This window comes from Chiloscyllium plagiosum, unplaced genomic scaffold (assembly GCF_037043375.1).
Source record: "Chiloscyllium plagiosum isolate Xiang-an unplaced genomic scaffold, Cpla_swu_hap1 HiC_scaffold_34, whole genome shotgun sequence".
In the NCBI taxonomy this organism is placed as follows: domain Eukaryota; kingdom Metazoa; phylum Chordata; class Chondrichthyes; order Orectolobiformes; family Hemiscylliidae; genus Chiloscyllium; species Chiloscyllium plagiosum.
In genome coordinates, this window is record NW_028270172.1 from 2,453,275 (window position 1) to 2,477,697 (window position 24,423).

At 43.1% G+C, this 24,423-nt stretch overlaps 1 protein-coding gene across 7 annotated transcripts in view; it reads right to left on the minus strand.

Annotated features, from left to right (window-relative positions):
- LOC122564564 (cadherin-18-like) overlaps positions 1–24,423 on the minus strand; it is a 760,480-nt gene that overhangs the window by 300,868 nt on the left and 435,189 nt on the right. Inside the window, exon 1 of one of the 7 annotated variants that reach the window (XM_087978472.1) lies at positions 23,598–23,675. The exons of the other annotated variants lie outside the window; for them this stretch is intronic. The gene's annotated coding sequence lies outside the window, so the exon portion shown is untranslated. Of the gene's footprint in view, positions 1–23,597; positions 23,676–24,423 lie in introns of those variants that run through there. 7 annotated transcript variants of the gene reach the window in all.

The window sequence follows — 24,423 nt, forward strand, 5'->3', positions numbered from 1 at the left end:
TATGCCAATGTGATCCAGACTAATCAAACTTCTATCTCTAATTCAAAGTTTGGGAGAAGATTTGTAGCTCGGGTGCTCGTTGTTGTGGGTCTGTTCGCCGAGCTGGGAATTTGTGTTGCAGACGTTTCGTCCCCTGTCTAGGTGACAATCTCAGTGCTTGGGAGCCTCCTGTGAAGCGCTTCTGTGATGTTTCCTCCGGAATTTGTAGTGATTTGTATCTGTCGCTTCCGGTTGTCAGTTCCAGCTGTCCGTTGCAGTGGCCGGTATATTGGGTCCAGGTCGATGTGCTTATTGATTGAATCTGTGGATGAGTGCCATGCCTCTAGGAATTCCCTGGCTGTTCTCTGTTTGGCTTGTCCTATAATAGTAGTGTTGTCCCAGTCGAACTCATGTTGCTTGTCATCTGTGTGTTTGACTACTAAGGATAGCTGGTCGTGTCGTTTCGTGGCTAGTTGGTGTTCATGTATGCGGATCATTAGCTGTCTTCCTGTTTGTCCTATGTAGTGCTTTGTGCCAGAACAGCCAGGGAATTCCTAGAGGCATGGCACTCATCCACAGATTCAATCAATAAGCATATCGACCTGGACCCAATATACCGACCACTGCAACGGACAGCTGAAACTGACAACTGGAAGCGGCAGATACAAATCACTATAAATGCCGGAGGAAACATCACAGAAGCGCTTCACAGGAGGCTCCCAAGCACTGAGGATGTCACCTAGACAGGGGACAAAACGTCTGCGACACAAATTCTACCTCTAATCTCAAGATTCATCATGTTCCTCTCCTCAGTGAACACTGATGCAAAGTAATCATTCAGAATCTCATCCATTCTCTCAGGTTCGGCACACAGCCTTCCTTCATTATCCTCTAGTGGACCAATCCTTTCTCTAGTTACCCGCTTGCTTCTTACATAAAAATAAAGTGCTTTGGGATTTTCCTTAACTCTGCTTGCTAAAGCTATTTCATGACCCCTTTTAACCCGTTTGATTCCTTGTTTAAGACTTGTCCTACTCTTCCGATATTCCTCCAGGGCCCATTCAGTCCTCCACTGCCTAGACCTTATGTACACTTCCCTTTTCCTCTTGGCTGGTCGTACAATTTCTCCTGTAATCCACGGTTCACATATCTTGCCCAGAAGGTGCTGGTCAGTTGCCTTCTTGAATCACTGTAGTCCCTGTATTATTGGTTCACCCACAATACCCTCATAGATGGAATTGCAAGATATTGACCCAGTGATAGTGAAGGAACTGCAATATATGGCAATAATCATGAAATGCTTCAAGAGACTGGTCATGGCCCACATCAACTCCAGTCTCCCAGCCTGCCTCTGGACAACAAGGGCACCTATGTCAGACTCCTGCTTATCGACTACAGTTCCACCTTTAACAGCTTTATCCCCTCCAGATTGATCTCAAAATTCCGAGACCTTGCTTTCAGCTCCACCCTCTACAACTGGATCCTTAGCTTCCTACGCACAGACTGCAAACAGTGAAGACAGACCTCCTCCACAAAACACTGGAGTCCCCCAAGGATGTGTTCTCAGCCCCCCACCGTACTCCCTGTACACCCATGGCTGTGTTGCCAAATTCCAAATCAACACATCAACAACTTCACTGACTGCCGCACCATGGTAGGACAGATATCTAAACAGCCATGAGTCAAAATACAGAAGGGAGATGAGAGGGCTTGGTGACTTGGTGCAATGACAGCAACTTCTCTCCCTTAACATTAGCAAACATAAAGAACCAATTTGACTTCAGAAAAAATGGAGGAGAACATGCCCCCACCTACATCCATGGAGTGGAGATTGAGAAGGTGGACAGCATCAAGTTCCTCAGAGTGACGATAACTGACAACCTGACCTGGAGTTCCCACAGCGATGCAATGGTCAAGAAGGTACAAAAATGCCTCTTCTTCCTCAGGCAGCTCAGGAAACTTGGCATGTCCATAAGGACCCTAACCAACTTCTATGGATACGTCATTAAAAACATACTGTCCCAGTGCGGCCAGGTATTGGAACCGCTGTGCCCAGAAGATGGTGTGTACAGCCAAGACCATCACGGAAACCAACTTCCATCCATGGACTCCATTTACACAGCTCGCTGCTGTGGAAACACTGCCAACTTTATCAAAGACCCATCGCACCCCGATAATACTCTCTTCCAAACTCTTCTGTCAGACAGAAGATACAGAAGCCTTAACACACGCACCAGCAGGTTCAGGAGCAGTTTCTTCCTAGCCATTAGAAAACTATTAAAGAGACTCAGTATGTTCAAATAATACTGATCTTGCTAACGTTGATATCTCTTGTATGCCTGTGCAATGTTAGCTGTATGCCTCTGTCTAAATCTTTCATTCTGTACATCGTTGCTTACTATGATCTGCTTGCACTGCTGAAAAACAAAGCTTTTCACTGTACTTCAGTACACATGACAATAAATCAATCAATATATGTCTAAGTCAGAATGGAGCAGAACTTGCAAGTGGTGGTGTTCCTCTACTCTAAATGGTTGTGGTCATGGGTTTGGTAGGTGCTGTCCAAAAAGCTTGAGTGAATTTCTGCAGTGATTCTTGTAAATGGTACACACTGCTGCTACAGAGCATTGGTGGTGGAGGGAGTGAATGATTGTGAATGTGGTGCCAATCAAATGGGCTGCTTTGTTTTGAATGGTGCCACGCTTTCAAGGTGAGAGGTGGTAAGTTTAAGGGGGATACACGCGGTAGGTACGTCACACAGAGGGTGGTGGACGTTTGGAACGTGTTGCCAGCAGAGGTGGTAGAGGCTGGCACGGTAGATTCATTTAAGATGCGTCTGGACAGATGCATGAGTAGGTGGGGAGCAAAGGGATACGGTTGCTTAGGAATTGACCGACAGGTTTAGACAGTACATTTGGATCGGCTCAGGCTTGGAGGGCCGAAGGGCCTGTTCCTGGGCTGTAAATTTTCTTTGTTCTTAGTTCTTCTATTCTTGAGCAAATGGGGAGTATTCATCACCCTCCTGACTTGTGCCTTGTAAATGGTGGACAGGCTTTAGGGAGTCAGGAGGTGAGTTACTTGCAGCAGGATTCCCAGCCTCTGGCCTTCTCTTCTAGACAAAGTCTAGGAATGTCTCATTTTCAGTATATCTTTAAGAGACATGCTCATGTAATCCTCACTGTACTACAACATGTGACCTGAGAATTTGAAGATGTCATACTCCATGTTACATTGCCATCACTTAAAGCATGACACTCTCCCAGAAGCATGTTTCTCTGTTGTCATGTAATAGCTTAATATAAGCCCAGGTACATACTCCTGTAAATACAATGTAGATATTTTTAATAGGCCATTGTAATAAATGTCTTTTTGGACTTTTCAAAACCACAATATCCACAATCAGTTGCTTATGTTATGGGAAATTTTCAGAATACTGATGTTCCAAATAAAATATATTATGTGAATTATTATAATATATTATTCAATTATTTGGAGTATTGTGTTCAGTCTGAGCACCTTATTTAAGGAAGGATGTTAAAGCCCTGGAGACAGTGTATAGGAGATTTACCGGAATGCTCCCGGGAATAAGGGATTTTATACAAGGGAAGATTAAAGAAATAGGCTGATTCTCATTGGAGCAGAGAAGATTAAGAGACTACTTTATTGATGTGTTCAAAATGATGAAGAATTCTGACAGGGTAAAGAAGGATATTCTGTTTCCACTGGTTGGTATGTCAGTAACTAAGGGTTACAATTTCAAGATTGTCAGCAAGACAACAAGGAGTGAGATGAAGAGAAACTTCTTTACTTAAAGAGTTGTTAGGATTTGGAATGCACTGCCTGGGACAGTGATGAAGGTGGATTCCATGGGAGGTTTCTAAAGAGAGCTGGAGATATATTGGAAAGGGATGGAGTTAGAGGGCTACAGAGAGAGGCTTGGAGAGTGGGACTACCTGGGTAACTCTTTTGGGAGCCAGTGGCAGACATGATGGGTCAAATAGCCTCCTTGTAAACTCTAACATTTTGTGATTCTAAAATATCCTGCTAGAACCTAAATCACTTCAATCAATCAGTTAATATGAGTTATGGTGTCGAAGAAACTACAAGGTTGGCGTGAGACTCTGAACTGGCTCACAAATACCTTCCAGGGAAGGGATCTTGTTACCTTTGTTCAGTCTGTCTTCTATGTGACTCTGAACCTACATCAATGTGCTTGGCCTTCTGACACAGAGGGGAAATCATTCCATTGCTCAGAAAGTGACTCATTAAAATATTCTCAGAAACAGTCAGAATGGACAGTCATGTTTGGCCTGAGCAGTGATCTCTACAGGCAGTGAGTGAAGAAAGCAGAAGTTTACAAACATTGTAACTTGCATCATGTCCGTCCTGAAAACTGATTGTAGTCCTTGGAAAATGCAGTGAAGAATTTTATAGAAGTAGAAATTCAGAAAACAGTAAAAAAGAGCAACTGATAGGTGGGGAAGAAGGCAGATGGTAGCAAGCAGAATCAATTGTGTAAGTAATGGAATAGACCACGAGCTAAACTAAGTTTGGAATGCAGATAGATTGTAGCTCCCAACTTTGTTTGGAGAAAACTCCAGCCAGTTGTGGAGATTGTGCAGTAATACAATTTTAACCTTACAGCATTACTGTGTGAGGGATTTACTGAAAGAGACAGCGTGGGATACGGAATCATAAAACCCCTAAATTGTGGAAGCAGGCCATTTGGCCCACCAAATCCACACCAACCCTCTGAAGAGCATCCCAACCAGACCCACCCCTCTATTCCTGTAGCCCTGCATTTTCATGGCTAATCCACCTTGTCTGCATAACCCCAGACACTATGGGCAAGTTAGCATGACCAATCCACCTAACGTGTACATCTCTGACCTGTGGGAGTAAATCCACACAGACATGGGGAGACTCTGCAAACTCCACACAGACAGTCACCCGAGGCTGGAATCAAAACCGGGTCCCTGGTCCTGAGAGGCAACAATGCTAACACTGAGCCACTGTGTCAAAAGGTTCTGGGCATAGCGATCTGTGAATCACTAACACTGAGCTGCAATGTTGGTTCGTGTCTCCATTTAGGGAGCATCCTGGCCCCATTCAGAAGTTTAAGAAATGGAGAAATCTCACTTTATAACATCACTCATCAAAACCCAGGGTAAAGACTATCGAGTATATAGGATGAAATAAGAAAATAATCTTTTTATTTTCTATTTGTTGAGCTTGGATATGAAAAAGGAATAAGTGCTTGCAGTTGGCATAAAAGTAGTAATTCACCTCAAGTCCAGGAACGGTTTAGAGTCTCTCTTGTTGCTGTTATTTGAAAAAAAAAAGTCAGTTGACATTCAAGGAATGGGGAAGAACAATGTTAACAGAAATTATGTTCCAGCAGGGAGCTCAGGGAAGAATTTTGTGACCATAAACCACTCTGAAAATGTTGTGTAGGTCCATTTGGAGGTGGCGACCCCCACCACCAGGGATATATTTCCCTCCCCACCCCTTTCCGCCTTCCGCAAAGACCGTTCCCTCCGTGACTTCCTGGTCAGGTCCATGCCCCCCAACAACCCACCCTCCCGTCCTGGCACCTTCCTCTGCCACCGCAGGAATTGCAAAACCTGCGCCCATACCTCCTCCCTCACCTCCATCCAAAAGGTCCTAAAGGAGCCTTCCACGTCCATCAAAGTTTTACCTGCACATTCACCAATATCATTTATTGTATCTATTGCTCCCGATGTGGTCTCCTCTATATTAGGGAGAGTGGACGCCTCCTAGCAGAGAGCTTTAGAGAACATCTCTGGGACACCTGCACCAATCAACCACACCGCCCTGTGGCCCAACATTTCAACTCCCCCTCCCACTCAGCCAAGGACATGGAGGTCCTGGGCCTCCTTCACCGCTGCTCCCTCACCACCCGACGCCTGGAGGAAGAACGCCTCATCTTCCGCCTCAGAACACTTCAACCCCAGGGCATCAATGTGGACTTCAACAGTTTCCACATTTCCCCTCCCCCCACCTCACCCCAGTTCCAAACTTCCAGCTCAGCACCGTCCCCATGACTTGTCCTACCTGCCTATCTTCTTTTCCACTTATCCACTCCACCCTCCTCTCTGACCTATCACCTTCATCCCCTCACCCATTCACCTATTGTACTCTATGCTACTTTCTCCCCACCCCCACCCTCCTCTCATTTATCCCTCCACCCTTCAGGCTCTCTGCCTGTATTCCTGATGAAGGGCTTTTGCCCGAAACATCGATTTTCCTGCTCCTTGGATGCTGCCTGAACTGCTGTGCTTTTCCAGCACCACTCTACTCTAGAATCTGGTTTCCAGCATCTGCAGTCATTCTTTTTACATAATTTACATTGGTGTTGATCTCAAATAGGACAGGGCTGATGGGCGTGTCTCTGTGCATCATTCAGTGTTTGGTATCACACCACTCGCAGGCTGGTGCATGAAACTGCCTCAGTACAGACCGCTAACCTGAAGAGGTGGCCCATGCAAATCTCGGGCTGTCCTGTTATACACTGTGTTACTGTTCATATTCAGCAGCAGGAAAACCACACATCAACAAGCAGTGGGACTGCATGAGGACAAAACTTGAATTGATGCAGCCTGGGAGTCATTGTGTAAGCAAGAGCATGTCTAGAACATTCTGCTGGATAAAACTTGGAATTATTTCCAGATAAAATTAATACAATGTTGACATACAATAGTCCTAATCATACACGCGATAGAAATGGTTTAGATATTTCAAAATAACTGCCAATTTACCAATTCTGCCCAATTTTTACTAGGATTTATGTTAATGAATAAGGTGTTCAGATACGCTAAGGCCACAAGTTAACAGGCTGTTTGAGTGATTAGTTCACATATACCACACATGCACGCACACACACACCCTCACACATTGTCTCACACTGACATATACACACACTGACATACACACACACACTCACACTGACATACACACTCACACTGACTTACACACTCACACTGACACACACACACACACATTCACACTGACACACACACACACAGATAGACTCACACTGACACACAAACTCAGACACTCAAACAATTCTAATTTTCAGTCTGATAGCTCCAGTATCAACGTGAAAAGACTGAAATTAATCTTCCAATTCTCTACTTAGTCCAAACTAATACTTTACAAATGGAACAAACAGAAGAAAAAAGCTGCTAAATATTGGTTTTGTACTTTTTACAAGTACTCCTTGGTCTGCCCAAATATCAATAACCTAACGTGCTAATCCCGAATCACATGTTAAATTTGCAAAATAAGCAAAATAATTTGGGTATCACAATGAATCTTTCTGCTGCAGACATTTTTCACACAAATGACCAAGTACATAGCTAGAAGCTTTTGATTTCTTGCCCCTGCACCCAGTGGTGGGATAGTGCTGATGGTCGGGATAATTTGGGGGAAGCTATTACACAATAGCACTGCTGTAAAGCTTGTTCAAGTCTTCATGTTCCACAAACCTGCAGTCCAGTTCTGGATTTACATATTTGACATTTCAGGCCACCCACAACCCCTCCCCACACTCTATGCCCACTTTTAAAACAGACACTTCTAACAGAAACATAGAAACGTAAAAGATAGGAGCATGAGGAGGCCATTCGGCCCTTCATGCCTGCTCCACCATTCGTCACGATCATGGCTGATTGTTCAACTCGAGCCTAATCCTAATTTCTCCGCATGATCTTTGATCCCATTCGCCCCAAGTGCTATATCTAGCTGCCTCTTGAATACATTCAATGTTTCGGCATTGACTACTTCCTGCGGTAATTAATCCCATAGGCTCACCACACCCTCGGTGAAGAAATGTCTCATCTCCATCCTAAATGGTTCACCCCAAATCCTCAGACTGTGACCCTTGGCTCTGAATACACCAACTATCCTCCATGCATATGCCCTGTCTAGTTTTGTTAGAATTTTATAAGTCTTTATGAGATTCCCCCTGAACTCATCTGAACTCTAGTGACAATATTCATAATCTGGTCAATCTCTCCTCATATGTCAGTCCCACCATCCCTGGAATCAGCCGGATAAACCTTTGCTGCACTCCCTCGAGAGAAATGTGCACACAGGACCGTGATCTTTGAACTCTAAGATGTGGATGATGAAGTCACCATGACAGCCATGCATTGATTCTGACATTTGACCTGAGTCAACTGCACTGCTGCAGCTAACCTGGAGTGGGATATTACAGATGGATCATCTGCTGAGCCAGTGATGAATCAGGACACCGGGTTGGAGAGGGTTCATCAAGAGGTGTTCCACAGTGGGCTCAGATGGACTGCAATCAGGAACAGCAGAATTTTCTAAAAAAAACCCACCAGCCCAACCCATCCTCTCCATTTCAATGAAATGAAGTTTCCTGGCTGCAGTGTGAGACCGTCAGTGGTCATTTTAAAGGTTCCTCCTTAATGCATCATTCAATCACAGTCTTGTTACTGAGTCACAAGGTTTCGGTTGTACTCCAGGACATGAGTGAGGAAAACCAGGTCGACTCTCCCGTGCAGCAGGGGGTGCTGCATTGTTGGAGATGCTGCCTTTCAGAGAAGGTCAACCCATGTATCTCCTTGGGACGATGTCAAATAATTGCTAGTTCAATGAGGAGCCAGGGAGCTCCCCACATCGATCAATGTTTTGTCCCTTAGACAACATCATAAAACACACAGTGCTGTTTGAGAGAGCTTGCTGTGTAAAATTAGCTGCTGCTTTTCTTACATTACTCCAGTGGTAAGGAGCACTACATCTGTGGGCATAAAAACGTTAAAGAAAAAAAATGCAAGTGCTTCTCTCGTTTGCTTTCTCAAAAGCAGCAATTTGCATTGGTTTTCATCTTTAAAGGCTTGGTTAAAGAGTTAGGTTTTAAAGAGAATCTTTAAGGAGGGAGGGAGACATTAGGATTGAGGGAAGGAATTCCATAGCTTCAGACCCAGGCAGCAGGAGGCACAGCTGCTAGTAACAGGGCAATGGAAATCAGGGATTACTGAGAGACTGGAATTGGACAAGGGCAGTTAGGCTGTAGAGCTGGAGGAGAATAGAGAATTGATGGGGTGGGACATTTTTCTAGATAAGATATGCTGTGTAACTACAAATAGACACGCTGGTGTTTCTTTAGCACACCTCACATGGTGTTTGAAGTAACTGTCTTGGTAAACCTCAGCTTGGTGTAAAACCAGAGTTAGCAACCTGAGCTCAAACTGGATTGCACCATTTTTCATTCTAATAGCTGACAGGTTCAGTACCCAGAGCACTGAGCACATTAAGTTAATCCAATGGGGGCCACAGGACTTAATCAGGAGTCATTTCGTGTCTGATGTACATCCGGCTCATCAAGTTAAATTTACAAAGCACTGTGAGTATATTTAATGCAAAACTAAATCAGCAAATAAATAGAGAGGCAGTCAGTTGTTAGATGAATGTAATGATGTAACTTTCCTTGTTCCAATTTTTAACTACTCACATTTATTAATAATTGTGCGATAATATTGTGACATTTACTTAGCCCCTAACACCTAGCCCTTTTCACCTGAGATGGCATTTTTTGCAAAGGACAGTCTGTGTACAATACTGAGATGTAATTGCAGAGCAAGGGCAGCCAAGTCCCAGTCACTCAACCCAAACCCTTCAACCACTCAATATAACCAGTTCCATTTCTTCCATCTCATCACCAATCCTTCCTCATCCTCACTGACCTGCCCACTCAGTCACTGTATCCTCCCTGTCCTCCTCACATTCAGTTGGCTGGATGGCTGGTTTGCAATGCAGATTGATACCAACATGGGTTTAATTCCTTTACCAGCTGAGGTTACTATGAACAAACCCCCTTCTCAACCTCTCCCCGCACCTGAGGTATGGTGACCCTCAGGTTAAACCACCACCAGTCATCTCTTTCGAATGAGAGAACAGCCCTAAGACCCAGTATGGCTATGGCAACTTTACCTTTTACTAATATAAGTAGAAACACACCAGGGAAAAACCTTTCCAAATTTGTCTTTTGCTTTGCAAATTTTCTTAAAGCGGAGTTACTGACAACCCTGGGAAGTTAGGTCCTTTGAATTTACAAGTACAGTTCTAAACCTTGCTCAGTTCTGATTATTTTACATAATTCGAATCCCAGCTGCTTTGAGCAAATAAAAATGCTGGTATTCAGCACCATGCTTCCAAAGCTTGTTGCATCAACATCTTGTTTATAACATTTATCACTCAAGGTGATATATCTGCCTTCAGAGGAGATCCTGTGAAGGAAGGCTGGTTCAACCACATCGAGTGCTACGAATGCAAGATCAGGAATAAGAGAACTAGCTCTATTAAAGCGATTTGTATACCCAGTGGTTTGAGTGTTAGCAGATTAACCGAATGTTATCAACTTCCTTTTTACTGACATAACCAGGGGAGCATACATTGAAGCGAGTTTCTTTCATAATATTGCTGGCTTTTATGAGGATTTACAGGGCTATTTACTGCAATTGATATCATCCTAGTGATCAAGTATATGTACATTCAGATGTTTAAAACTGACAATTAATTATTTACTTAACTCCAAACCCTGGTCCTAACCTGTCCATATCTACAGAAACTCTGATGCTGTTCTGACTGTGAGCCTGAGAAAATGATGGTGGGCATCAATAGTGAAACTGGTAGATTTGCAGACCGTAAAATGAAAATGCTGAAAAATGTGTTGCTGGAAAAGCGCAGCAGGTCAGGCAGCATCCAAGGAGCAGGAGAATCGACGTTTCGGGCATAAGCCCTTCTTCAGGAATGAGGAGAGTGTGCCAAGCAAGCTAAGATAAAAGGTAGGGAAGAGGGATTTGGGGGAGGGGCATTGGGAATGCGATAGGTGGGAGGAGGTTAAGGTGAAGGTGATAGGCCGGAGAGGGGGTGGGGGTGGAGAGGTTGGAAAGAAGCAATTTGACCTGCAATCTTCTTCCCGACCTCTCCACCCCCACCCCCACTCCAGCCTATCACCCTCACCTTAACCTCCTGCCACCTATCGCATTCCCAACGCCCCTCCCCCAAGTCCCTCTTCCATACCTTTTATCTTAGCCTGCTTGGCACACCCTCCTCATTCCTGAAGAAGGGCTTATGCCCGAAACATCGATTCTCCTGCTCCTTGGATGCTGCCTGACCTGCTGCGCTTTTCCAGCACCACTCTGATCTAGAGTCTGATCTCTAGCATCTGCAGTCCTCACTGTCTCCCCGTAAAATGAAAATAACAACCTTCCAGAGAGACTGCAACAGTGCCTTGGGATCCCAATTCATGATGCTATGAATAGTCAAGCAATATCAATGCAAATTGATAGCATTCATACAGTGCATCCATATTTCTGCATGCTCCCTATATTTAATTCCCTTACTATTGATGCATCTGTTACCAGAGTACAGATAAATACAATTAAATTGCTTGTAATCACATGTCCTTTGCACTTCAGAGTGTTGGTCCTTTCATGTCTCTGTTAGCCCTAAGGCCTGGTAATCTTAGAAAACGAAAACAGTCTTTTTACAAGGTCTGATGTGCTCCACGGATTTGCTTTATTTCACACACCATCTATTTCACAACCACTTTGCAGAAGTTCCATGCCATAATAACACTGCACACCCAAACAGCTTTTCCCTGCAGAAGAGCAAAAAGCACCTCTGCAAAGTTCACTATTTCCCACTCAGAGGTCAAACAGACACAAATTACACAAGTTAACAGCAGCTAGCAACTCTCCCAAGAAAACAAATCAGCAACAAGTGCAGAAAAGAAATACTACATTTATCTCCCTCCTACTTCAAGCAAAAAGCTTTCTTTACCACAGGGACCATTTCTCTCTTTGCACAAACATGTCTTCTCTTTTGCACAAATTCTATGTTGTTTGATCTAACACTGTTCTTGAATAGCTCCGTTATACAGCAGAATGTGGATAAGAATTGGCCATTTTATCTTTTCTGCAAACTCATTAGCTTCTGCTCATCACCAATCAAAACATTTCTTTTCTGTTACTGAAAGCTCACTCTGATCAATTAGGTTTAATCTATAAACCTGTTGCAGTTTCAAAACATACATTTACATGCACAACCAAGGAAATGGCTAGATTTAATTACATCTTTGATAATTAATCATTTTAAGACGTGAATTTTCTAAGATTAGTGGTTAGTTGATTGATTATAGGAAGGATCAATAATTGCTGTGTTAAGAATTTCAATGTCTATGTTTTGGAGTCAATTTTGCAGTTAAATTGGCAGTAAACTTTCTTCATTTTTTTAGCCAAGTTTATAATTTTCAACATACATAGAGTAACTTTAAAGTAATAAATCCCTTTACATACCATCATCTTGGGAATAGTCTGTACGAGCAACCTTGCACCCTGCACCTACAGAATTGAAATACTACATAGAGTCACAGGGTCATAGAGATGTACAGCACAGAAACAGACCCTTCAGTCCAACTTGTCCATGCTGATCAGATATCCCAACCCAATCTAGTCCCATCTGCCAGCACACGGCCCATATCCCTCGAAACCCTTCCTATTCATATACCCATCCAAACGCCTTTTAAATGTTGTAATTGTACCAGCCTCCACCACTTCCTCTGGAAGTACATTCCATACACGTATCACCCTCTGCATGAAAAAGTTGCCCCTGAGGTCTCTTTTATATCTTTCCCCTCTCACCCTAAACCTATGCTCTCTAGTTCTGGATTTCCACACCACAGGGAAAAGACTTTGTCTATTTATCCTATCCATGCCTATCACAATTTTATAAACCTCTGTAATGTCACCCCTCAGCCTCTGACACTCCAGGGAAAACAGCCCTAGCCTACTTAACCTTTCCTTATAGCTCAAATCCTCAAATCGTTCAACCCTGGCAACATTCTTGTAAATCTTTTGTGAACCCTTTCAGGTTTCACAACATCTTTCCGATAGGAAGGAGATCAGAATTGCATCAATATTCCAACAGTGGCCTCACCAATGTCCTGTACAGCCGCAACAAGACCTCCCAACATTTATGAACATACAAATTCTTCTAATACAGTGCTAGTGTCCCTACCTCTGAGTTAGGAGGCCTGTGTTCAAGGTCCACCTGATCCAAAGGTGTGTCATAGCATCTCTGAATAGATTAATTGGAAAATATCAATCCTGTTGACCTCCAACTGTAGTGAAAGTCAAATACTTCCCAGATTAACCAAGGTCAATTTTCATCTGTAATGATTGGTTCCTCAATTAGCAAAGTTATCACAAACTCATGTGAATTTTGTGCTAAATTTTGACTTTTGACCTAAAGAGATTCTGAAGCATAGAACATTGAACATTATAGTGCAATACAGGCCCTTCGGCCCTCGGTGTTGCACCGACCTGTGAAACCAATCTGAAGCCTGTCTATCCTACACTATTCCATTTACATCGATATGTCTATCCAATGACCATTTAAATGCCCTTAAAGTTGGCAAGATTAATATTGTTGTAGGCAGGCCATTCCACACCCTCTGTGTAAAGAAACTACTCCTGACATCTATTCTATATCAATCATCCCTCAATTTAAAGCTATGACCTCTCATGCTAGCCATTGCCATCCAAGGAAAAAGGCTCTCACTGTCCACCCTATCTAGTTCTGTGATGCAATGTCTCAATTAAGTCACCTCTCAACCTTCTCTCTAACACAAACAGCCTCAAGTTCCTCAGCCTTTCCTCATATGACCTTCCCTCCATGCCAGGCAACATCCTAGTAAATCTCCTCTGGACCCTTTTCAAAGCTTCCACATCCTTCCTATAATGCGGTGACCAGAAATGTATGCAATACTCCAAGTGCGGCCACACTAGAGTTTTGTACAGCTGCAGTGTGGCTCCGAAACTCAATCCTTCTATTAATAAAAGCTAACACACCGTATGCATTCTTAACAACCACATCAACCTGGTTGGCAACTTTCAGGGATTTATGTACATGGACACTGAGATCTTTCTGCTCATCAACATTACCAAGAATCTTGCCATTAACCAGTATCATTAAGCCTCCAGGAAAATCCATTCCTGAAGCAGTTCAGTCGTCCCAACCAGCCAATTGTCAGTGGTTACTGCCATGGCATAGGGGCCCTAATAATAAACTGTTCACATGTTGTCCGGGTGTACATCTTCAAGCTCTCACATTCTGAGGTCCAGAATGAATCATCTTATTCAGGTCCCACAGATAGTAAGGAATTGGATTGTGAAACTGAGAAAAGACAACCATTTTAAAATACCAAATGAAAGAACGATGGCAACATCCTTATAGACACAGTGTTAAAAACTCCACTGTTATCACAGAACTTCACAGAACGAACACGCTACAGGGATCATCAATAAAATATTTCAGGTTTAAGATTTCCCCCCAAAGTTAAAATAATTCTAAGGTGTCAAATATTTGTTCAGTTTACAGCCCAATGGCCCATCCCACCCCAAAACATATGCTTCAATTGTACTTGGTAAAACAAATTCATGAAAGGGCAACATCAGAGCCAATGCAAAGGAGATTCACCAGGATCTTGTCCGGACTGGAATGAATCAGTGACAAAAAGAGGCTGGACAGGCTGGAGTTGTCTTCCTTCAAGCAGAAGAGAGGGTATATGTTTGAGGTGTCCAACATTCTGAGGGGCACAGGGAAGATAGCTCGGCAGAAACTTTTCCCCTTAGTACAGTGGTCATTAACAAGGGGGCACCGTTTTATGGTAAGGCATAAGCAGTTTAGAGGAGATATCAGGAAAGCAATTTTTACCCAAAGGATGGTAGATGTCTGGAACTCACTGTCTGAAAGGGTGGAAGAGGCAGGAACTATTGAAACATTTAGGAAATATTTAGACGAGCACTTGAAATGCCAGACCATATAAGGCTAAAGGCCAAGTGCTGGCAAATGGGGCTGAAATAGATGGATGTTTGATAACCAGCAAGGATATGAAGAGGCCAAAGTGCCACTTCCTTTGCTGTAAAACCTCTATGACTCTAATTACATTCCTACTCCCAATTTATGCATGTTTATTGTTCAACTACAATATAACTAAGAAGTATCATCACTTGTGTTTCATAGAACATAAAACACGACAGCGCAGTACAGGCCTTTTAGCTCTTGATGTTGTGCCGACCTGTGAAACCAATTTGAAGCCCATCGAACCTACTCTGTTCTATTCTCGTCCATATCCCTATCCAATGACCATCTAAATGCCCTTAAAGTTGGCGAGTCTACTACTGTTGCAGGCAGGGTGTTCCACACTCCTATAACTCTCTGAGTAAAGAAACTACCTCTAACATCTGTCCTATATATATCAACCCTCAGTTTAAAGCTATGTCCCTCATGCTAGCCATCTGAGGATAAAGGCTTTCACTATCCACCCTATCTAATCCGCTGATTATCTTATATGTCTCTATTAAGTCACCTCTCAATCTTCTTCTCTCTAACAAAAACAGCCTCAAGTCCCTCAGCCTTCCCTTATAAGACCTTCCCTTCATACCAGGCAACATCCTAGTAAATGGGCGGCACGGTGGCACAGTGGTTAGCACTGCTGCCTCACAGCGCCTGAGACCCGGGTTCAATTCCCGCCTCAGGCGACTGACTGTGTGGAGTTTGCACATTCTCCCCGTGTCTGCGTGGGTTTCCTCTGGGTGCTCCGGTTTCCTCCCACAGTCCAAAGATGTGCAGGTCAGGTGAATTGGCCATGCTAAATTGCCCGTAGTGTTAGGTAAGGGGTAAATGTAGGGGTATGGGTGGGTTACGCTTCGGCAGGTCGGTGTGGACATGTTGGGCCGAAGGGCCTGTTTCCACACTGTAATGTAATGTAATCTAATCTAATCTGTAATCTAATCTAAATCTCCTCTGCACCCTTTCCAAAGCTTCTACATCCTTCTTATAATGCGGTGACCAGAACTGTACACAATACTCCAAATGTGGCCGCACTAGAGTTTTGTCCAGCTGCAGCATGATCTCGTGACTGCAAAACTCAATCCCTCTACCAATAAAAGCTGACAAACCTTATGCCTTCTTAACAACCCTATCAACCTGGGTGGCAACTTTCAAGCATCTATGTACCTGGATATCAAGATCTCTCTGTTCATCTACATGACCAAGAATAATACTATTATCTCAGTACTCTGCATTCCTGCTACTCCTTCCAAAGTGAATCATCTCACACTTTTCCGCATTAACCTCCATTTGCCACCTCTTAGCCCAGCTCTGCAGCTTATCTATGTCTCTCTATAATCTACTATATACTTTGTCACTACCCACAACTCTACCGATCTTAGTGTCATCTGCAGGTTTACTAACCTATCCTTCTATGCCCTCATCCAGGTCATTTATAAACATGACAAGCAACAGTGGACCCAAAACAGATCTGATCAGTACCCCACTCAAAACTGAACTCCAGAATGAATATTTCCCAATTTCTAATCCAAACCACTAAATCCCCCTCAATCCCATGTCTCCGTATTTTGTGCAATAGCCTATCCTGGTTATCAAACTCCTTACTGAAATCCATATACACCACATCAACTGCTTTACAAATCCACCTGTTTGGTCACCTTCTCAAAGAACTCAATAAGGTTGTGAGGCACGATCTACCCTTCACAAAACCGTGTTGACCATCCCGAATCAACTTATTCCTCTCTCGATAATTATAAATTCTATCTCTTATCATTCTTTCTAACAGTTTACCCACAACCAAAATAAGGCTCACAGGCCTATAATTTCTAGGGTTGCCTCTACTCCCCTTCTTGAACAAGGGAACAACATTTGCTATCCTCCAGTCTTCTGGCACTACTCCTGTGGACAATGATGACATGAAGATCAAAGCCAAAGGCTCTGCAAACTCCTACCTGGTTTCCCAGAGAATCCTGGGATAAAAGCCATCTGGCCCAGGAGTGTAAACCAAGGGTCCCACACTCAACAACTACCTCCCTGCCTGACAGGTGCATATTTATCAAAGACAAACATTACCTGGTCCTTGAATAAGCTCCACATTTCTATTGTGCCCATCCCCGGCACCTCAATCACATCTAGCCTAGTAGCCTGTCTCTCAGTATTCTCCTCGACCACATTGTCTTTTTCTGATGTGAACACTTATAAAACATATTCATTTATTGCTTCCCCTATCTCCTCTGACTCCACGCACAACTTTCCACTACTGTGCTTGATTGGCCCTAATCTTACTCTAGTCATTCTTCTTAGCTCTCTCTTTAGGTCTGACCTCATTGACATGTAACTCTCAAGCGCCCTAACTGAGCCCTCACGTCTCATCCTAACATAAACCTTCTTCATCCTCTTGACAAGAGACTCAACTTCCTTTGTAAACCAAGGGTCCCACACTCAACAACTACCTCCCTGCCTGACAGGTGCATACTTATCAAAGACAAACATTACCTGGTCCTTGAATAAGCTCCACATTTCTATTGTGCCCATCCCCGGCAGTTTCCTTCCCCACCCTATGCATCCTAAATCTTGCCTAATCGCATCGTAATTGCCTTTCCCCCAGCTATAATGCTTGCCCTGCAGTATATACCTGTCCCTTTCTATCACTATAGTAAACATAACCAAATTGTGGTCACTATCACCAAAGTGCTCACCTATCTCCAAATCTGGCCAGGTTCATTTAGCAGTACAAAATCCAATATGGCATCACCCCTTGTTGGCCTGTCTATATACTGCATCAGGAAACCCTACTGCACACATTGGACAAAAACTGACCCATCTCAAGTACTTGAACTATAGTATTATCAGATAACGTTTGGAAAGTTAAAGCCCCCAAAACAGCTACCCTGTCACTCTCACTCCTATCAAGGATCATCTTTGCTATCCTTTCCTCTACATCCCTGGGACTATTTACAGGACTTTAGAAAACTCCCAACAAGGTGACCTCTCCTTTCCTGTTTCTAATCTCAGCCCATACTACCTCAGTAGAAAATTCCTCAAACATCCTTTCTGCAACCAATATACTTTCTTTGATTAACAGTGCCACACCTCCCCCTCTTTTACCATTTTCTCTGCTCTTACTGAAACATCTAAATCCCAGAATCTGCAACAACCATTCCTATCCCTGTTCTACCCATGTCTCTGAAAAAGCCACAACATCGAAATCTCAGTTACCAACCCATGCTGCAAGTTCTCCCACCTTATTCCAGATGCTCCCGGCGTTGAAGTACACACACTTCAAACCGACTTCTTGCTTGCCCTCTTGTGACCCTGAAACCTTATTTCTGACCTCCCTACTCTCAATCTCCTGTACATTCGAACTACAATTTTTGTTCCCATCCCCCGCTGGATTAGTTTAAACCCTCCCCAATAGCCTTAGCAAATTTCCTCCCCCAGGATATTGGTACCCCTCTGGTTCAGATGAAGACCATCCTACCCTAGAAAGAGCCCCAATTATCCAAGAATCCAAAACCCTCCCTCCTGCACCATCTCTGTAGCCACATGTTCAACTCCTCTCTCTCGCCCTATTCCTCACTTCGCTAGCACAGGCACAGGCCACAAACCAGAGATAGCAATCTCTGTATGTTCTAGCACCAAGCTTCCACCCTCGCTCCCTGAACTTCTGCCTTAAATCCCCATCTCTCTTCCTACCTATGTCGTTGGTGCCTATATGGACCATGACTTGGGGCTGCTCCCCCTCCCCCTCAAGGATCCCAAAAACACAATTAGAGACATCACAAACCCTGGCAGCTGGGAGGCAACACACCAACTGTGAGTCTCTCTTGTTCCCACAGAACCTCTGATCTGTCCCCCATAACTATGAATTCCCCAATGACTAATGCTCTGCTCCTCTTCCTCCTTCCCTTCTCAGCAACAGGGACAGACTCTGTGCCAGAGACTTGTGTCTCATTGCTATCCCTGGTAAGTTGTTCCCCCCCAACAGTATCCACGACAGCATACTTGTTGTGAGAGATACTTGCAAATGTTGTTTCTGCAAAAATCGCAAGGCGGAATCATGAGGGTGTATATCAAGAAATAAATAACTGAAAAGGGAGGTGGTCGACTGGTAGAAAAAGATGTATTGACATGACAGTTGCAATTGTCACGCACATAGGGAGTTAGTATGAACAAGATAACCAAATAAGATCCAGTGTTGCATCAGCAAAAGCAATAAGACCCAGCTATCAAGAGGGGGTGGGGTGGTTGCATGCTAACAACAGGCCACAGACAGATGTGGTAAACCGATTAGATTAGCAGCTACACAGAGCAATACAACTGTCATATATGACGCAAAAGGGGAGGTACAGAGGGGCTAATAGAAAACTTTATAAATGTGCAATAAAATTATTCAGAAGTGTGCCTACTTTTTGGTCACCTGGCCTTGCAAGAACGTATGAATAACGACTGCTTCAGAATTAGACTTGGACTGAAATTATTGAACAGTGAGCTTCATTTCTCACACTTGTTGAGGGAAAAGGATCCCTGCGCTGTCTGCTGGTTTCCCTGCCTGTCCAATGAAGTTTCATATAAAGCTACTTCTCATATCTTTTAAAAGTTTTCCATTTTTTGTTTCTCCTGTATCATCACTAGCCCTCCAAAAAAACATTTTCTTTTGCTAACTGCAGTGATCTTACTGAAGATACAGTTCTATTCCTGCATTCCTGTTTGACTGTCACCCGGACTCTTTTCATCCTTTTCTCTCTGGCTTTATGATGGCATTTTTCCTGTTATGCTTCATGAATGCACCTTCAATCTTATCCTTGTTGTTCACTGTTTCATCAATTTTTCACACTTTTAGTGAGAGTGCCATCCTGGAATGATTATGACTAGCTTGCAATAACTGAAACCCTTAGCACCTGCAGGTGGTGAACTTACACCGAGGAGGGATACACAACTTGGTGTAATTGTAACTTCCCCAGACCCCATCTTCTCATTTTCACCAGAATTAACTCCAGGATAAGGAGGCCAGTGGTCAATCTTGCTGCTTTACCACCAACTGAGGCCATAAGTAACTAATTAAGGAGCTCTTACCACCACTGGATTAACCCAACGACAAGCAAGTCACTGACATACCCAACTGGTCAAGCTCTGTGAGCTGACAGTTACCTCCTGGACAAAGGGGTGGAGTTCTCTCATCAAAGACCATCAGTACCCAACTGAGGGTCTGCTCAGAGGGAGGCACCTGTTGGACACCACTCTCTGCCCTTCCTTCCAAACGTTTGGCTCACCCTTTCACTGTAACCCCCAACCCAAGGAACCCCAACAGTCATGCCCCAATCAACCTATTACTTTCTGAACAGCTCTCCAGATTTTGACCAGATGCTCGAAGTCTCAACTAGATTCTCGTCTGTGATTCTGTAGCCAGGGCTAGACATCCATTGGAGTAAGAGAGACAATGTTATGTGAAGCGAAAGAACAATACCACAGAGAGCAAATTCATTATTTACTGAGTGATAGGTAGACTGGCTAATTATGGGAAATCCTGGTCGTATTAACTCAAAATGTTTGCGAGTTCTGTTACGGCATACAAAGAGAATATAGCATTCAGAAAGGAGCAGATGTTTCTCTTCAAGTGTGGCAGACAATGCTACACAGACTGAGGGTTGGCTACTGAGTTTGTGATGCAGAGTGACACAAATAGAGTGTGTTCAATTCTTGAATTGGCTGAGGTTATCATGAAGGTCCTGCTTTTGAAATCTTGTCCCTTGCCTGAGATGGACACCTTCAAGTTAAACTCACCATCAATTGTCTCTCAAATGAGCAAACAAAACTATGGTGACTTAACCTTTTACAATCTGACAGCAATCAACAACAGAAGAATTATTTGTTTTGCATCTTCATACAAGCACACACTATCCCCTTTTTGCAGAATAGTGGCAGAACATTGGTAGGATTAACAGGCTGATTAGCAACCTGTTGAAATGCCTCATGAATGCTGCTCTGAGGCTGGATAAGATCATGCAGTAGAGACACTTGGGAAAACAGATTCACTGTCTCACCAATCTGCTCAATCCACTCGTGTGTAATCAGCAACTTGACTCTCCGTTTCAGGTTTCAGCTCTTCATGAGGACATTTTCACAAGGAACTGGGGAGTCGACATCTGCCATTGTATAACTCCGACATTGCTCCCAATTCCCCTGGTACCAGCTCAGGGAGCATCTTTCATGGTATAGTGCTGCCAAGTCTGGCAGTCAGTTCCAATTCACAAGAAGGCACACATTGGTTTTATAATTAGTTAGTTAAACATTACAAATTAATTGCCTTGTGCAGATCATTTCAGCCAAACAAGGTACTGACAATTATAATACGGAAACTATAATTAAATATATCTTGCTGTACAGACTAGGAGTACCTCATTTAATGGGTTTTGCGTTTTTTTGCTCAAGTGTATGGCACAACTTCTCAGCTTTTGTCACCAATTTTGTCTCTCCCCTTTCCAGCTGCTCATTGAAACACAATAAAGCATTGCTTTTTCACTGAAGTATTTGTTCCTGGAGTGTGGTCATCACTGAAGAGGTCAGCATTTATTACCCGTCTCTAATTGTCCTGAAGGAGGCAATGGTGAGCCGCCTCCTTAAACACGGCAATTCTTTTGGTGCAGGGGTCAGCATCGTTCTGTTAGAGGGGGCGTTCCAGTGACACTAAAGGGACGGCTATGCAGTTCCAAGTTAGAGTAGTGCCAATGAATCTTTTCTGAATCACAGGCAGGTGGATCTGCAACAATTTCTGAAATGTCCTGTTTCCTTGACTCCTTGTCTGTTGCTAAGTATTTGTTAACACTCACATGAAGGACATCATGGTTAGAAATATACAATTGTGTCCTCGAAAAATTTTATACACCAAATGTTTCAATACAATAAATGCATTGTAATGCTTCACAAAGTGGTATTGATGGACAGGACACTGTTGAACAAAGTGCATGCCAATTTTCAGTACTGAAGGAGAGATTCCCATTCACCAGAAAGCAGAGCTTGCTGTTGCCATTCCTATGTCATGGTCACTGTGATTGTCAGTCACTGACCAACATCAGTAATGATACTGTGGAATTACTTCCTCTGATTAACTTTACCTATTCTAAATAGTTGCACAAATTGCAGTTCTTTACCAGTCAGCAAAGTGTTGCCATCAGGTACCACTGTGTCACACAGAGCAAGTCCCTGAAGTCAGTATGCTTGGTGTATGACACTAGCTTGGTGGTACAATTACTACCTTGTGCATCTCTTACTTTTATACCTCAATGCAATCTTGTATGGCAGCAAATGCAAACAAAATAGGAAACAGATGGGATAACAGTACATCAGGGCTTGATGCATGTTGTGAACATGATGGGCCAACGGGTCTTTTTCCAGGCTGTAAAAATGACTTTAAACAGAATGAAACAGTGAAAAGACATTTGAAACTTTTGAGTTGTCCAATAACAGTCCCAAATCCTAATTTATTCTGAAAATTAATTGGTATTGTTTCTAAATATAGAATATTAATTCTCCAAACTGAACACTTGCATTTTATTTACAAAGCTGATTTGCGGATTGGCATTGGAATAATCTCACCTTAACTATTCAGCTTTTTCCTTAGTGAAAGCTGCTGTCTCATGCAAGCTTAAAGTGCCTCAATTTGAAGTGGAAATATTAGTGCTCAATACACCAGGGGAAAATCACACTCAAACGGCTGATCCACTGAATAATGAATTAATGTTTAAAACACAGTAAAACCAGAATGCAAGTAATCAATTATAAAAATTCATCTGGAGGCTTGCCTGGACTTTATACTTCAAACCTGCCATTTTCTCCTCAAAAATAAATTACAATAAAATATTACATTTAATGACATTCAGAACCTACCCAATGTAATCAGCCTTACCTTGGGTAATTTTCCCTAATATTTAGTAAAGTACTCAAGCTTCTTACTTCACCAGCATCTGCGCTGATCTGGTCCTTTGAGAGGTACGAGACAGTGTGATTTGAAATTTCTAATCTCAAATGAACAGTTTCTGCACGTCTATAGCATTCTGTCTCCGATTGGCCACGGCTCGGATTCCTTTCCCTCTCATCTCTCATACCTTCGCTCTCCCCCTTCCTTCTCATTTCTTCCGAAATACTTCAGAGCAAAGTAAAAAAAAAACGATCACAGGAAGCAAAGAGCGCCTCTGCCCAAGAAATGCTAATTAATAAAAACAAAATAAAAGAGAGGCTGCAGCCTAATTTGCCGCCCTGGTGAAAAATGGTAGCATTTGCTCTGTATTGTAAACTCATCAATTCTGGGCAGAAGGATTTTGCCAGTCAGGTGGTCTGAGAGCACACAGACGGAGAGGTAGAAACACTCTGCAAAAGGGCTGCTAATAAATTTTACACATTGTGCAAAACCGTTGCATCCACTAAACACTTAACTTGAACTCATTCATCAGAAAGCCACACAACTGTATGCTTCAGCTCAAAGCACATTCTTTAGTGTCCTGATTGGGATCAGCTTAAGCCAAATAGAAATCATTGTTAAATTGCACCTGAACCAGTCAGGGGCAAGAACAAATTGGAAAATATGCAAACAAAAAAATCAGCAGCATCTCCGTTTGAACCCACCTAAACCAGAGAGCTGGATATAATTTACACTGTCATCAGATAAAACAATTCCGATCAACTTCACACAAAATTCATCGTGAAATCATCACCTTGTTCCACTTTCTGTTTCCTTCAGTTTGAATGAACAGTACTGGAAGATGAAATAACAGCTGTGAACCTGGAACCATGGATACCCGAGCAAAGGTATAATTAACGGAGCATCTGTGCAGTCCCTCCTACATGCTTCAGTACATGTGTAATCACTGAGGGTTGTGCAATGAAGCAGCTCGGACAATTGATGTGGGGCACATTACTTTGAAATCCAAGGCCAGCTCAGCAGAACACCACACAGTTTCTATGTTTTTTGGTGAATGTTAGAAGTTGGGTCTTTTCCTCCCATTTCCTGCTCCAACAAATGCTCCAGACAGATGGATGTGGCTGACTTGTACAGTTCAGTGACACACTGTATCAGGAGAATTACAGAGTGAGTGATCAGCCTGAGGCTGGTTAACTTATTTATACATTCACAGAATGTGGGCTGGCATTTATTGCCCTTAATAAGATGGTGGTGAGCAGCTTTTTTAAACCACGATGCTAGGTTTGTCCAATACAGCACATCAGTGTGTGACACTATGAACTTTTGCTATAAATTCTGTCCTATGAACCTACTCCACTAGCTACCTCACAAAGGAGCAGTGCTCCAAAAGCTTGCACTTCCAAACAAGCATTGTCATTTTTAACTTTTTAAATGCTGCAGGCCATTTGCTGTAGGTAGACCCACACTGCTGTTGGGGAAGAACTTCCAGGTTTTGACCTAATGACAGTGAAGAAACAGCAATATATTTCCAAGGGGGTGGTGTTCCCGTGTGTCTGCTGCCCTTGTCCTTCCAGTGGAAGTGATTGTGAGTTTGGAAGGTGCTGACTAAGGATCATTGA